This window comes from Lissotriton helveticus, chromosome 1_1 (assembly GCF_964261635.1).
Source record: "Lissotriton helveticus chromosome 1_1, aLisHel1.1, whole genome shotgun sequence".
In the NCBI taxonomy this organism is placed as follows: domain Eukaryota; kingdom Metazoa; phylum Chordata; class Amphibia; order Caudata; family Salamandridae; genus Lissotriton; species Lissotriton helveticus.
Window position 1 is genome coordinate 188,486,918 of NC_136057.1, and position 16,460 is coordinate 188,503,377.

Consider the following 16,460-nt stretch of genomic DNA (forward strand, 5'->3'; position numbering starts at 1 on the left):
GCGCTCTGATAACTGATTCGGTTCGGTTCTAGTTTGCGCTATATAAAACTCTGAAAAAAAAATAAAAAAAAAAAAACAACTATTGACAAAGCCAATAGTCCTGACTTGTTGCAGGTATGATGTTACTCGTTGCATCATATATCTAGATGCAATGACAGAAACTGCAAAATACAAGTCAGGCAGCGCACTATGCTAAGCACAGATCTTTAGCTTACGTGTTTTTAAGTCACCCGTAATTACATTGGCCACGCCCCTTTCAGAGATCCTCAAGTTTTTTCATCCTACTTAAAGCCCTGGGTTTCGGAGCAAAAACTTTGGGCCCCGGCACTTATTGTATTACAAATTAAGCACTGCCTACTATCAGTAAACACAACCCCTGCCCTGCCCTGCCCCTGCTTCACTTATTGGCGCTTTCTCAAAAGAGGAGCAGCATCCCCCCGGAGACGCCGTGTGTCGCGAGGGCGATGTTGCTGGGGGGCTTATTGTGTCTCGGGTAGACTGCCCCTGCTCCCCCCCCCCCCCCCCCATTCCCCCCCCGCTATTCTCCGAGCAGTGGGATACAGAGTAAAGTTGCTCTTTAGTCCCGCTCGTCATCGGCTGGTCTCTGGTCAGAGGTGTTCCATGGTCAGCGTCTGAGTTGGACACTGGGGGTGGCCGGGAAGGGAAAGGAAAGTTCCTCTCCGTGCCCGGGCTCTGTAGCAGCACACTGCCCCTAAACCTCCCTTTGCTGATGTGGGGGGGGGGGGGGGCTCTAAGGAAGGGGGTGTCGTGGACTCGTGAGGGGTCAGATTATTGCTCAGAACCCCCAATCCTTTCCGGGGGTGCATTCGCTCGGACACGGGCTGGTGGGAGGAGCGGGGCGCGAGGCGGAGGCGCGCTGTAGGAGGCCGCGGGAGCGCGCGGGGCGTCGGGGGCGCGCGGCAGAAGCAGAGCCGGAGAGGGAACGAGGACTGGAAGGAGCCGCGGGAGGGACGGCTCCAGAGACTCCCGGGGCAGCCTGATCGTCTAAGGAGAGACCCCAACAGGCAGGGAGAGGCCTCCAGGGAGTAGAGAGACGTCCGGGACGAGAGGGAGACCCCGAAAATCCAAAGTGACCCCCGCTGGAGCACCTGCAAGGAGCGGGGAGAGAGTCCGGATCTGGGAGCGAGAGGCACCGGGCAGGAGAGAGACCGCCCGGGAGTGGGCACAGGGCACTGCCCGCGAGTGGGCACCAGAGATCGAGTTACTGCCGGGAGTGGGCACCAGGGTACTGCCTGGGAGTGGGCACCAGAGACCGAATTTCTGCCCGGGAGTGGGCACCAGAGACCAAGTTACTGCCCCGGAGTGGGCACCAGGGTACTGCCCGGGAGTGGGCACCAGGGTACTGCCCGGGAGTGGGCAAAGACACGCTGCCCGGGAGTGGGCAGTGACGCTCTGGAGAGCGAGTAGAGATTGCCCGGGAGTGGGCACGGAGTGGCTGCCTGGGATTTGGCACGGGAACCAGGGAGAGGCCGCCCGGTAGTGGTGGGCACGGAGCTTTGGGAAGGATCGGAGCTGTGGAGCCGGCGAGAGGGTCGCCGTGAGCCGGAGAGAGGCCGGTGGGCAGCAGGTGAGTGCTGGGGACTGGGAAACAGGAGGGGTGCACTGGTGGGAGACCCCCCGAGATCAGATCATCCGCACCGGGGTACCGCGGGAGGGCTCTAGCTCTGCCAGCCTCGGGCATTGTCAGACAAACACCCGAAACCAAGACCCTTCAGAGCGGTCCAAGAACCGAGCCCACAGCCCCGAAACCAGTTGCACAAACATCCGATGTCCAGTCAAAGCCCTGACTCCCCCCCCCCCCCACACGACATGTTCCGAGACCAAGCCCCCCCTAAACCTCCTGCATCTAACCCGAACGTTCCCAATCGAAGCCCGAACCCCCAAACCAAAGGTTCTCCGTCCAAGGCCCCCCAAGCCGAGTTCAAGACCTCCTCGAACCACGTAGACCCCAAGCCTAATGCTCGGGGTCCAGCACCCCCAAAATCAATGCCACGGGCACCGCAAAGGGAATGTTCACCCAGCCCCCTCTCTTCCAGACCACAGGTTATATGCCTGACAGCAAGCCCCCCTCCCCAGTTACAGCCCCTGACAGACACTGGAGACGAGGCTCTTCAACTTACCACCCCCAGATCAGGAGCACCCCGGAGACCAAGCCCCCTCCCCGCATACACCCCCCCCGGGCGCCCCTGAAGACATCCTGAGACGAAGACCTCTGAAGCCAGAGGCGCCTTACCACATCCAGGAGGAATGCAGCAGGGGGCACCCTCAAACAGCTGGTGTCCCCGAAAAGACTAGACCCATGCTGCGTGAAAAAGACCCACCTCCCCCTAACTAAATTACTTCTGGAACCAAGAGCCCCCACCACACAAACCATGCCAGGCCCCCCTTGCCCACAGACCACCGGGGCTTTTCTGGCCAAAGGGCGAAGAACCCCCAATTACACCATTTTGGGGTCCCGAACCCTCGGGAGCCCAAGAACGATCGCTCCACGGGGACCCCCACACTGAGGCCTCAATGTGTAGGAGCGCCACAGGTAGTCCACGCGCACCAGGCCGACCCCCCAAACTGGGATGTCACACATCATTCACCCCAGCCACCCACCGGGCAGGCGCTTCCTCCGCTGTGTGTCACACTGATGTCTCTAGGGTGGGACGGACGGACCCAAGGGCATCACTGGCGCAGCGGCGTCCCAGAACCATGGCCGACACCGACCCAAACCCACCCGAACCGCCAGTGGCACCTCCGATACCACATGTGCCTCCCACAGACTACCAGAGCCCCCAGATCCCGGCGCCTCCGAAGGCTGGTCAACCAGAGGACAAAGTAGCTGCCAACTTTAAAACAACCATTGGCAATGCAATAGGTCTCTGATTTTTTTGAGTTAGAGGTAATGGCATTGTAAATGGCAATGTGTTTTATCCATGTGTTCACCCTGCACACTCATACACTGCAGTCACTGTCACTCAACAGTCACTATCACTCTGCAGTCACTCTGCATCTGCACTCTGAATCTGCACCCTGCACTCACAATCTGCACTCTGCACTCACAAATGCACTCTTTACTCACACTCTGCACTCACTCTGCACTCACTCTGCACTCACTCTGCACTCACAATCTGCACTCACAATCTGCACTCAAAATCTGCACTCACAATCTGTACTCACAATCTGCACTCTGCAGTCACAATCTGCAGTCACAATCTGCACTCGCAATCTGCACTCTGCACTCACAATCTGCACTCTGCACTCACAATCTGCACTCACAATCTGCACTCACAATCTGCACTCACAATCTGTACTCACAATCTGCACTCACAATCTGCACTCTGCACTCACAAACTGCAGTCACAATCTGCACTCTGCAGTCACAATCTGCACTCTGCAGTCACAATCTGCACTCGCACTCTGCACTCACAATCTGCACTCACAATCTGCACTCTGCACTCACAATCTGCCCTCTGCATCTGCACTCACACTCTGCACTCACACTCTGCACTCACACTCTGCACTCACACTCTGCACTCACTCTGCACTCACAATCTGCACTCTGCACTCACAATCTGCACTCTGCACTCACACTCTACACTCTGAATCTGCACTCACAGTCTGCACTCTGCACTCACACTCTTCCCTCTGAACTCTGAACTCTGCACTCTGAACTCTGCACTCTGAACTCTGCACTCTGAACTCTGCACTCTGAACTCTGCACTCTGAACTCTGAACTCTGCACTCTGCACTCACACTCCACTCTGAATCTGCACTCTGAATCTGCACTCTGAATCTGCACTCTGCACTCTGCACTCTGCACTCGCACTCTGCACTCACACTCCACTCTGAATCTGCACTCTGAATCTGCACTCTGAATCTGCACTCTGAATCTGCACTCTGAATCTGCACTCTGAATCTGCACTCTGAATCTGCACTCTGAATCTGCACTCTGAATCTGCACTCTGCACTCTGCACTCTGCACTCTGCACTCTGCACTCTGCACTCTGCACTCTACACTCTGCACTCTACACTCACACTCACACTCACACTCCACTCTGAATCTGCACTCTGCACTCTGCACTCTGCACTCTGCACTCACACTCTGCACTCACACTCTGCACTCACACTCTGCACTCACACTCTGCACTCACACTCTGCACTCACACTCTGCACTCACACTCTGCACTCACACTCTGCACTCGCACTCTGCACTCGCACTCTGCACTCACACTCTGCACTCACACTCTGCACTCACAATCTGCACTCTGCACTCATAATCTGCACTCACAATCTGCACTCTGCACTCACACTCTACACTCTGAATCTGCACTCTGCAATCTGCACTCTGCAATCTGCACTCTGCAATCTGCACTCTGCAATCTGAACTCTGAACTCTGCACTCTGAACTCTGCACTCTGAACTCTGCACTCTGCACTCTGCACTCTGCACTCTGCACTCTGCACTCTGCACTCACACTCCACTCTGAATCTGCACTCTGCACTCTGAATCTGCACTCTGCACTCACACTCTGCACTCACACTCCACTCTGAATCTGCACTCTGCTCTCTGCACTCACACTCTGCACTCACACTCCACTCTGAATCTGCACTCTGCACTCTGCACTCTGCACTCTGCACTCTGCACTCTGCACTCACACTCTGCACTCTGCACTCACACTCTGCACTCTGCACTCACACTCTGCACTCTGCACTCACACTCTGCACTCACACTCTGCACTCACACTCTGCACTCACACTCTGCACTCACACTCTGCACTCACACTCTGCACTCTGCACTCACACTCTGCACTCTGCACTCACACTCTGCACTCACACTCTGCACTCACACTCTGCACTCTGCACTCTGCACTCACACTCTGCACTCTGCACTCACACTCTGCACTCTGCACTCTGCACTCACACTCTGCACTCTGCACTCTGCACTCACACTCTGCACTCTGCACTCTGCACTCACACTCTGCACTCTGCACTCACACTCTGCACTCTGCACTCTGCACTCTGCACTCTGCACTCTGCACTCTGCACTCTGCACTCACACTCTGCACTCTGCACTCACACTCTGCACTCTGCACTCACACTCTGCACTCTGCACTCACACTCTGCACTCTGCACTCACACTCTGCACTCTGCACTCTGCACTCTGCACTCTGCACTCACACTCTGCACTCTGCACTCACACTCTGCACTCTGCACTCACACTCTGCACTCTGCACTCACACTCTGCACTCTGCACTCACACTCTGCACTCTGCACTCACACTCTGCACTCTGCACTCACACTCTGCACTCTGCACTCACACTCTGCACTCTGCACTCACACTCTGCACTCTGCACTCACACTCTGCACTCTGCACTCACACTCTGCACTCTGCACTCTGCACTCACACTCTGCACTCACACTCTGCACTCACACTCTGCACTCACACTCTGCACTCACACTCTGCACTCACTCACACTCTGCACTCACAATCTGCACTCACAATCTGCACTCTGCACTCACAATCTGCACTCTGCACTCACAATCTGCACTCTGCACTCACAATCTGCACTCTGCACTCTACACTCTGAATCTGCACTCACAGTCTGCACTCACACTCTGCACTCTGAATCTGCACTCTGCACTCACACTCTGCACTCTGAATCTGCACTCTGCACTCTGAATCTGCACTCTGCACTCACAATCTGCACTCTGTACTCACACTCTGCACTCTGAATCTGCACTCTGCACTCACAATCTACACTCTCAATCTACACTCTGCACTCACACTCTGCACTCACACTCTGCACTCACACTCTGCACTCTGCACTCACACTCTGCACTCACACTCTGCACTCTGCACTCACACTCTGCACTCTACACTCTACACTCTACACTCTACACTCTGCACTCTGCACTCTGCACTCACACTCAACACTCTGCACTCTGCACTCTGCACTCTGCACTCACACTCTACACTCACACTCTGCACTCTACACTCTACACTCTACACTCTACACTCTGCACTCTGCACTCTGCACTCTGCACTCTGCACTCACACTCACACTCAACACTCTGCACTCTGCACTCACACTCTGCACTCTGCACTCACACTCTGCACTCACACTCTGCACTCTGCACTCACACTCTGCACTCTACACTCTACACTCTACACTCTACACTCTGCACTCTGCACTCTGCACTCACACTCACACTCAACACTCTGCACTCTGCACTCACACTCTACACTCACACTCTACACTCACACTCTACACTCTGAATCTGCACTCTGAATCTGAATCTGCACTCACACTCTGCACTCTGAATCTGCACTCATCCCTCTGAATCTGCACTCTGCACTCACACTCTGCACTATGAATCTGCACTCTGCACTCACACTCTGCACTCAGAATCTGCACTCTGTACTCACACTCTGAATCTGCACTCTGCACTCTGAATCTGAACTCTGCACTCTGAATCTGAACTCTGCACTCACAATCTGCACTCTGCACTCACAATCTGCACTCTGCACTCTGCACTCACAATCTGCACTCTGCACTCTGCACTCAGAATCTGCACTCTGAACTCTGCACTCACACTCTGCACTCAGAATCTGCACTCTGTACTCACACTCTGCACTCACAATCTGCAATCTGCACTCACACTCTGCACTCTAAATCTGCACTCACACTCTAAATCTGCACTCACACTCTGCACTCAGAATCTGCACTCTGTACTCACACTCTGCACTCACAATCTGCACTCTGTACTCACACTGCACTCTGAATCTGCACTCTGCACTCTGAATCTGCACTCTGCACTCTTTCTTTCAAAACTTTTATTCGTTTATCACATAGAAGAACCATAAAAAGTACAGAAATAAAATATTGCAATACCTGTTAAAATCTCGATATTTTGATACCATTAAAACTGATTAAACATTTAAAAACCTTTACTAAAAATAATTCATTAAGATGCTGTACAAGAGAACAGGAAATCAAGTAAACAGAAGCTCAATCTTTACAGCGAATTTTTAAACATGATTTTAAAAAGCAAGCTACACACTTAGCAGCGTATTGAGAATCTAATGACTGCAGGGCCAGATAAGCGGGCCGGCAGGTTCTCAGGCCCATTTTACGAAGAAGGGGAATGATCCAACGCTTGCGGGGGAGCTCGTAATATCTGCAGAACAAAGTTACATGCATTGTAGACTGGGATGATATTCCGTCACATGGGCATTTCATTAAATCATGCGACCAGTCATGTTCGTTTGGAAAAGTAACAAGGCGAAAAAAAGAATTCAATCGAAACCTAGTCAAAACATATTTTTCATGATTAGTTAGGAAAAATGTTAGGTATGGTTGAATACCAGGAGCTGACTGGACCGATAGGATCTGTACATTTGATGGTTAAATTACTTCTTGGGAAAGACGCAAATCTCTGAGATGGATTAGACAAACAATTTTCAGGTCTTTCCTAGTGATATCTGACATTGTCATGGGCTCAGAGAAGTAAATTATACATTTCAAATCCGTGAGGAAATTGGAGACGCATAGAAGCCAAGGGATTTTGCTCCAATTTGTCAGGGCTAAGCAGTCGGTTATCAATGAACGGGGTAAATGGCATTGCGTTTTGGTCCAAATACGGTGCCACAACAGGATCGGCTGGCATCTGATGTTATCTGTCAGGTAATCGATACCCAGCTCGATGTGGCAGCCGTATGTTGGGGCACTTTGGGGAAGTGCCAATATGTATTTTAAAAACCCGTTTTGAACCTTTTGTAAGTTATCTACAGGAGCATAACCCCAAACCCCTGCGCTGTAAGTTGCTACGCTATGGCATTTAGCGTGGTAGATTTTAAGCAACTCAGTTGGGGCAGGTTTACCCAGTTTCCTCGAAAAGGAAATAAGAGCTGATGTTGCTCTCTGAAAAAGTAAGTTTTTACTTATCATGGCTTGTTTCCAGGATAATCCGTTGTCCATTAAGATTCCTAAATAAGGATATTCCCTGGTGCGTTCCAACCTAACTTGTTCGATGAAGGATGGTTTAGGGTTCTTCGCCTTGGGGCCGATGTGCATAACAAAGGTTTTATTTTTATTCACTTTCAACCCTAAGGAGAGCATAAACTGATAGTATTTATCTAACTGTCTTTGTAACTGGATTAGTGTTCTTGCTAAAATTACAGAGTCGTCCGCATAAAGCAGCGCGGGAATTGGGCGGTGATTAATAGATGGAAGGTCCTGACTCCATTCTAGCATGGCCACTTCCAGCCCGTTGGTGTAAAGATTAAATAAGAAGGGGGCCAGGACACAACCCTGTCTAACTCCTTTATTTACTGGAAAAGATGGAGATAGTTCGCCGCCAATCCCATATCTCACACAAGCAGTAGCATCGGAGTAGAGTTCGCGGAGAAATTGGATAAGAGGAGGGTCTACCCCCAATTCACACAGAATGGACCACAGCCTTGAGTGTATCACGCAATCAAATGCTGCGCTGAGATCAACGTAGACTAGGTACAGGTTACCTCTTTTAGCCCCTACATATTTACCAATCAGAAGGGTTAGGTTCAATGCCTGCTCAACAGTACCAAGTCCCTCCTGAAAGCCGTACTGGAGATCTGTCAGGATGTTGTTCATAGACGCCCAATCCTGGAGACGTTCCAAGATCAGCCGGCCAGCGACTTTCCCCAGGGAGTCCAGGAGAGAGATGGGCCTGTAACAAGCTGGATTATTGCGTTCGCCCTTCTTAAAAATTGGGAGCAGGATAGAAGAAGACCAAGAATCTATTAGGCCTATTTTTGTAACTGCTGCCATTACCTGGGTGACCAGAGGTGACCAGAGTTCCATGTTATTTACAAAGATATCTAGTGGAACCCCATCCGGGCCGGGGGCCTTACCAGTTTTAGAGGATGATAGCGCATTAATGACCTCATTGTGATCAAATTGAAGGTCAATAGGAAATATTTGGTCCCCGGTACGTTCACTTGCCATCTGAACCTCAGTTATAGTATCTGCGGAGGGACCCCCAAATATCTTTGGAAAGTGAGCCACCCACTCGTCAGCCGTCACTGCCACATCTAGGTGTTGGGAAGATGTGGCATCTACCAAAAAGGGTGATTTGACCGTGCGCCAAAACAGAGAGCTGTCTTTGCGTAGGCAGCTCTCATGTAATTGGGCCCATAGATTTTTCTTTATTTCCTTTTTGCAGTTGTGCTGTGCAAATTTCTAAACCTTTCTAAGTTTAACTATCTCGGCAGGATCTCTGTCTTGGTTGTGGAGGGCTCTGTTTAGGTCAGTTAAAGCTTTACGGCAGGTTGAGTTAAACCAACCTTTGGTTTCCGTTTTTCTGGATTTATGATTGCGAAACAATTCTGCCCGTATAATTTTGATAATTTCCAGAAAACTAGATATAATCAACTGGGGTGAGGAATCTATTGCCAAACAATTATTCATCCATGGAAGGGCTCTAGATATCACTTTGCCAGTAATTACTTCTGGGTCGACTTTGGACCATTTTACAGAAAAGCCGTTTACTTTATCCATGGACAATGTTTGTTGGTTTAATAAGCTGACCCTAGTTAGCTGAGGTAAAGCATTGTTAATTGACAGGGTGACACTATTAGGAAAATGATCGCTACTAATATCTGAACCTGTTTTAAAAGTTTTCAGTTGACCCTTTAATATCTGGGAGCATAGAATATAGTCAATGAGACTTGACAGACCACTTCCATGAAATGTTGGAAGGAATTCAGCGGGTGGATCCACCAGGTCATTCGCATATTCCAACTGCAATGAGAAAAGACACTCATTCAGGCAGTTACCTAAGTTCGTATGTGTGAAATGGGTCAGGGAGCAACTGTTTTCGTCTTGGAGGCCACAGATACCATTCTTATGGTTTTTGCACAGAGAAACATTAAACCCCCCCCCAAATCACATAGCAAGTAAGAGAGGTGTACTTGTTCCGTTGTTCTTTTAGAAAGGATGTAATTTCAATTAGAGATTTGACCCATTCGGCGGACTAAAGGTTATTATAGAAGTTAACCAAAAAGTACAGCGTACACTTATTAAATGAGACCATTAGGATTTGAAAGTTCTCGCTGGAAAGAAGAACAGTTAAGTTCATGGGTGGTAAGTTATTTGAGGTGTATACTACTAGACCTCCCTTAGGTCTACCGTAAGTTTTAAGGCTAGCTGGAACATAGTATGTTTTGTAACCCTGAATGTGTATAGGCTCAATGGCCCAGGTTTCCTGTAAGCATACTATTTGATGTGCACTTACTGTGTCTAGCCATGGTTTGTGGTTTATCTTGGAGCGGAGGCCAGCAACGTTCCAAAATAGGACAGAAAGGGTCTGAGTAGAGTTTACCGGGTCATTTATGTTAGGGAGGGCGTTGGGAGCTAAAGTACCTGACTGTGAATATGAATGTGATATTGAAAGAATGGGATGTAATTCAGAGGGGTCGTCAGGGATGATAGAGTTCTCTAGCAATAAATCTGGGTCTGTTGATCTTGGGGGAACTACCTTCCCAGTGTTACCGGATAACTCGATAAATGTTATTGCGACTAAAGACATTGATGAATCAGAGGTTGTTTCTACGGGGGGGGGGGCTATTATTAATTTTAGTTCTGTCGTCATATCAAGGATACAGTTTGTGGAACTTGATCTCGGGTAGCGTGAAGATGATTTTAAGGGTTTAAACTCCGAGAGCGGGGGACCTGTGCCTTCCTGACTATTATACGATGATGGTCAATCTACCATTTCTAGGCAGTCACATCTGTTTGCTAGTGGGATGCCTCTCCAGCCCAAGGGGGGAGCAGCATCTCTACCTCCATATCCGGGCCAGTCAACCCAGTCTATTCTCCTGTCCCAGTTTCCTACTTGGGTCCAGTTCCATTCTGGGCCTTCGTTATAGCGAGGTGTTGGCGGGTAGAAGTAGGAGAGTCTTTTTGTATCTATCCCGTTGTTTGTTGCTGGCATACCCCAGGAGCAAATGTGCTCAACTGTGAGTGGGTCATCAAAGTTGACAATCACGCAGTCTCCCGGGATTCTTTTCGACTCTTTGCCTATCCATGGGACCCTGCGGACCATTGAGACTCTACTAGCAGAGTACGGTGGTAGTGGTCTGTTAATAGACAACCAGTGCAATACTTTGTTTTTTAAAGACCAGCCTGGTTCTTCAGTATTTGTACTCAGCTCAGGAACCCCAGTCATAATCACCACATAGGGACTTGCTTCTGGTGGTAGGTGTATCGGGTGTCCACCCCTCCCCCTGGACCTGGTGTTGGTATTTTGTACCCCTGGAGGCTTAGCTTGGTCGGGCGACTGGGTCGTAGGGGGAGCTGGAATTTTTGTTGTAACAGGGCTCTTCTTCACCACTGTGGCAGGGGGCTTTTGTTGTACAGATGACGCTTCAGTGGCGGGTTTTGTGGCTTGCGCCCCTGCCTTAGTGGTTTTGTTATTTGCTTTTTGCACCACTGTTTGTCCAGGACCCGTCCCCTTTTGGGTTTTTGAAGTTGCAGTCAGGGCTGCTATCTGTTTTTCTAGCTTTAGTAGGGTCTGTTCAATGGGTTGCATATAGGTTTTAAATAATTCCCCTAATCTAGTTAACAGTTGGTTGTTTATACCGCAGATTTTACACCCTCCACCCGTATTACTGTTTACACTGAGGTTTGCTATATTCGTGGAAAGATTAATTATTTCTGTTGGTGGAGAGATTAACTCTCTCTGTATTGGACGAGCTTGTCCTGAAGGCTGAATAATAGGTAAGGCTTTATAATTAGGTTGTTTCTTGGGATGGTTCGCTGTATGCGATTTCTTTGATTTCTTCTGTTTAGGCATCGCTTCCTCCCTTAATCCCCTATTTGGTGCAGTGATGGAATCCTCCCGGTTCGGGCTCGCAAAAAGAACAGGGGTTTTCTCTAACAGCATAGATGACTGCGAGTCTGAAAACTCTAAAGATGCTGACAGGTCGACCATACATGGCACAGTGTGTGTTTCTACGTGCACTTCCAGTAGTGACCCGGGTTCCAATAGGCGTGAAGGTGTCTTAGCAACAGAAAGGGAGCCCAACGAGGACCGTTTGGCCATGGACAAATCCTGCGATACCCTTCGTTCTAGCAGGATTATGCCCTGGTCAATTGCCTCAGTAGCCCTAGTGATAAACTGGTCAATTGGGCAAGTTATCTGTGTAGCACCTTGTGCTGTTTTCCTTCTGCTACCTCTAGTTGTCATGGTGTGATTGGGGGATTATCAAGATTAATACAAAATATATGAAGATTTAGGATAATATTAGTCCGATGAGGATAGGTAGATAGATTTCACGGTGCAAATGTAAATAAGGTGGCCCAGTCCAGTCTTACCCGGTCTTTTACGGGCATAAACGGGCCCGCCCTTGGCCCGGGCTTCGCCCGGCGTCCCGCTCGCGTCCCACGAGGCGGGGCTTACACCATTCTTATGCGCCTCCTGGCGCTTTCGGCTGATGCAACAGCCGCAGAGGATGCCGGTAATGGTAGTCCCCGGCCCGCACTCCGCTCGGCGGTCGCGCTGGTGAGTTGTTCAGACCAGCGGGACGGCGGGAGGCAGGCAGGGGGGTCCAATAACTTTAAGGGAGGAGGAAGAGGCACTGACGACCAGCGTCCGAAGATTGTGTCCGCAACTCAAAAAAAGATGTCCCACTCGTCAGGGGCTTATACCATTCTTATGCGCCTCCTGGCGCTGTCGGCTGATGCAACTGCCGCAGAGGATGCCGGTAATGGTAGTCCCCGGCCCGCACTCCGCTCGGTGGTCGCGCTGGTGAGTTGTTGAGACCAGCGGGACGGCGGGAGGCAGGCAGGGGGGTCCAATAACTTTAAGGGAGGAGGAAGAGGCACTGACGACCAGCGTCCGAAGATTGTGTCCGCAACTCAAAAAAAGATGTCCCACTCGTCAGGGGCTTACACCATTTTTATGCGCCTCCTGGCGCTGTCGGCTGATGCAACTGCCGCAGAGGATGCCGGTAATGGTAGTCCCCGGCCCGCACTCCGCTCGGCGGTCGCGCTGGTGAGTTGTTGAGACCAGCGGGACGGCGGGAGGCAGGCAGGGGGGTCAAATAACTTTAAGGGAGGAGGAAAAGGCACTGACGACAAGCGCTCCAAGATTGTGTCCGCAACTCAAAAAAAGATGTCCTCTCAGCACTCACACTCTGCACTCAGAATCTGCACTCTGAACTCTGCACTCACAATCTGCACTCTGCACTCACACTCTGCACTCTGAATCTGCACTCACACTCTGCACTCACAATCGGCACTCTGCACTCTACACTCTGAATCTGCACTCACACTCTGAATCTGCACTATGCACTCACACTCTGCACTCTGAATCTGCACTCTGCACTCACAATCTGCACTCAGAATCTGCACTCTGCACTCTGAATCTGCACTCTGAATCTGCACTCTGAATCTGCACTCTGAATCTGCACTCTGAATCTGCACTCTGAATCTGCACTCTGAATCTGCACTCTGAATCTGCACTCTGAATCTGCACTGTGAACCTGCACTCCGCACTCACACTCTGCACTCACACTCTGCACTCACACTCTGCACTCACACTCTGCACTCACACTCTGCACTCACACTCTGCACTCACACTCTGCACTCACACTCTGCACTCACACTCTGCACTCACACTCTGCACTCTGAACTCTGCACTCTGAACTCTGCACTCTGAACTCTGAACTCTGCACTCTGCACTCTGAACTCTGCACTCTGAACTCTGCACTCTGAATCTGCACTCTGCACTCACAATCTGCACTCTGAACTCTGCACTCTGAACTCTGCACTCTGCACTCTGCACTCTGCACTCTGCACTCTGCACTCTGCACTCTGCACTCTGCACTCTGCACTCTGCACTCTGCACTCTGAACTCTGCACTCTGAACTCTGCACTCACACTCTGAACTCTGCACTCACACTCTGAACTCTGCACTCACACTCTGCACTCTGCACTCACACTCTGCACTCTGCACTCACACTCTGCACTCACACTCTGCACTCACACTCTGCACTCACACTCTGCACTCTACACTCTGAATCTGCACTCACACTCTGAATCTGCACTATGCACTTACACTCTGCACTCTGAATCTGCACTCTGCACTCTGAATCTGCACTCTGCACTCACAATCTGCACCCTGAATCTGCACTCTGAATCTGCACTCTGTACTCACACTCTGCACTCTGAATCTGCACTCTGCACTCACAATCTGCACTCTGAATCTGCACTCTGAATCTGCACTCTGAATCTGCACTCTGAATCTGCACTCTGAATCTGCACTCTGAACTCTGCACTCTTCACTCTGAACTCTTCACTCTTCACTCTACACTCTACACTCTTCACTCTTCACTCTGTACTCTGCACTCTGCACTCTGCACTCTACACTCTGCACTCTGCACTCTGCACTCTGCACTCTGCACTCTGCACTCTGCACTCTGCACTCTGCACTCTACACTCTGCACTCTACACTCTGCACTCTACACTCTGCACTCTACACTCTGTACTCACAATCTGCACTCTGAATCTGCACTCTGAATCTGCACTCTGAATCTGCACTCTGAATCTGCACTCTGAATCTGCACTCTGAATCTGCACTCTGAATCTGCCCTCTGACTCTGCCGTCTGAATCTGCCCTCTGACTCTGCCATCTGACTCTGCCCTCTGACTCTGCAGTCTGAATCTGCCCTCTGACCTCTGACTCTGCCCTCTGACTCTGCCCTCTGACTCTGCCCTCTGACTCTGCCCTCTGACTCAGCCCTCTGAATCTGCCCTCTGACTCTGCCCTCTGACTCTGCCCTCTGAATCTGCACTCTGACTCTGCACTCTGACTCTGCCCTCTGACTCTGCCCTCTGACTCTGCCCTCTGACTCTGCCCTCTGACTCTGCACTCTGACTCTGCACTCTGACTCTGCACTCTGACTCTGCACTCTGACTCTGCACTCTGACTCTGCACTCTGACTCTGCACTCTGACTCTGCACTCTGACTCTGCACTCTGACTCTGCACTCTGACTCTGCACTCTGACTCTGCACTCTGACTCTGCACTCTGACTCTGCACTCTGACTCTGCACTCTGACTCTGCACTCTGAATCTGCACTCTGAATCTGCACTCTGAATCTGCACTCTGAATCTGCACTCTGAATCTGCACTCTGAATCTGCACTCTGAATCTGCACTCTGAATCTGCACTCTGAATCTGCACTCCGAATCTGCACTCCGAATCTGCACTCTGCACTCTCATTCTCCGGATGATGCCATCATTGTTATCATCAAGGATGTCACTTGATATGTCATTAGTGATGTCATTAAGGATGTCATTGGGGGGGGGGGGGTGCATCTTGTCACTAGGTGCAAGATGGCCACCACCTAGTGAGGCTCTGCTGGCTGGACGGATCATCCACCATAAATCAAACCAATTCCTATACAGTGTTATGATGTATTTGGTATCTACAGTGCAGTATTGCTCGTGATTATATAAGCACTATGGGCACCAATGGCCCAAATATACTGTCGTCTCCAATCGAGGAGTGAAATGGGTCTATTAAGTAAACCTCTTCACAATAATGGTCATTGATGTGTGAGCATATCTATGTATATCAAAGCATGCCTTTAATATGAATTCCAGCGGTGGGGGCTGAAAGGACGAACAGGCTGGGAGAGGCGATGTCAGAGGCTTCTGTGAGCTCCCAGCCTGTCGTTTACAGAGGTGGGGGCTGCAGTGAGGAGCAGGCTGGGAGAGGGATGTCAGAGGCCTCTGCGAGCCGGCATCTGGCTTCAATTACCACGGGCCCACAAGCTTTGGCAGGGAGCCAGCATGCCCCTGACAGCTGGTAATTGATGAATTATAGCCTTCTGCTGGCAAGAATATGCAGGAAGTGGAGCAACTCTACAGACTATGGCCTATTGCGTGCTGCCTTGTAAAAACACAGCCATGCGAGGGCCATAAATAACGAATACAATTCATGTGCTTCTCTGGAATCTGTAGGTTAGATTGTCGAAGTCCCTCTCTACAGGACTCTGGCTACACCCACTTTGTGGGATGTAGGCCGAGCCCTAAACATACATCCGACATACAGACAGCCGGGCAAAGTCCTGGAGTACTGGGGAGGTGGGGGGGGGTTACCTTTCTGGGCTGCGGCACCACAAAACAGTCTTCAAGGACTGGGCCAAGCCTACCCTACCAGCACATCGAAACCACGCAGACTCCAGCAATGGTGCGTCCCAAATCAACTCTACTACACACTACACCAAGACAGCACCGCCCCCCCCCCCAGCAGCACCATGAAAGCAAGGGGAGTCTCCAGCCCGCCAATCCCTCAAACTGCGGCCCACACTAGACCGAGCACAGGAAGCTTGTAGGTGCGCAGACCCCGATTACACCCCAGGCCAATAACCCCCCCTTTACACCGAAGTACTGCCAGGCCAATC

General features: G+C 50.7%; 1 protein-coding gene across 4 annotated transcripts in view; it reads left to right on the top strand.

Annotated features, from left to right (window-relative positions):
* Positions 1-928: 928 nt before the first annotated feature.
* LOC144783388 (uncharacterized) overlaps positions 929-16,460 on the top strand; it is a 244,913-nt gene continuing 229,381 nt past the window's right edge. For 3 of the 4 annotated variants that reach the window (XM_078662442.1, XM_078662443.1, XM_078662444.1), the window contains exon 1: positions 947-1,588. The gene's annotated coding sequence lies outside the window, so the exon portion shown is untranslated. Of the gene's footprint in view, positions 1,589-16,460 lie in introns of all 4 variants that reach the window. The other variant, XM_078662407.1, reaches the window with a different exon arrangement.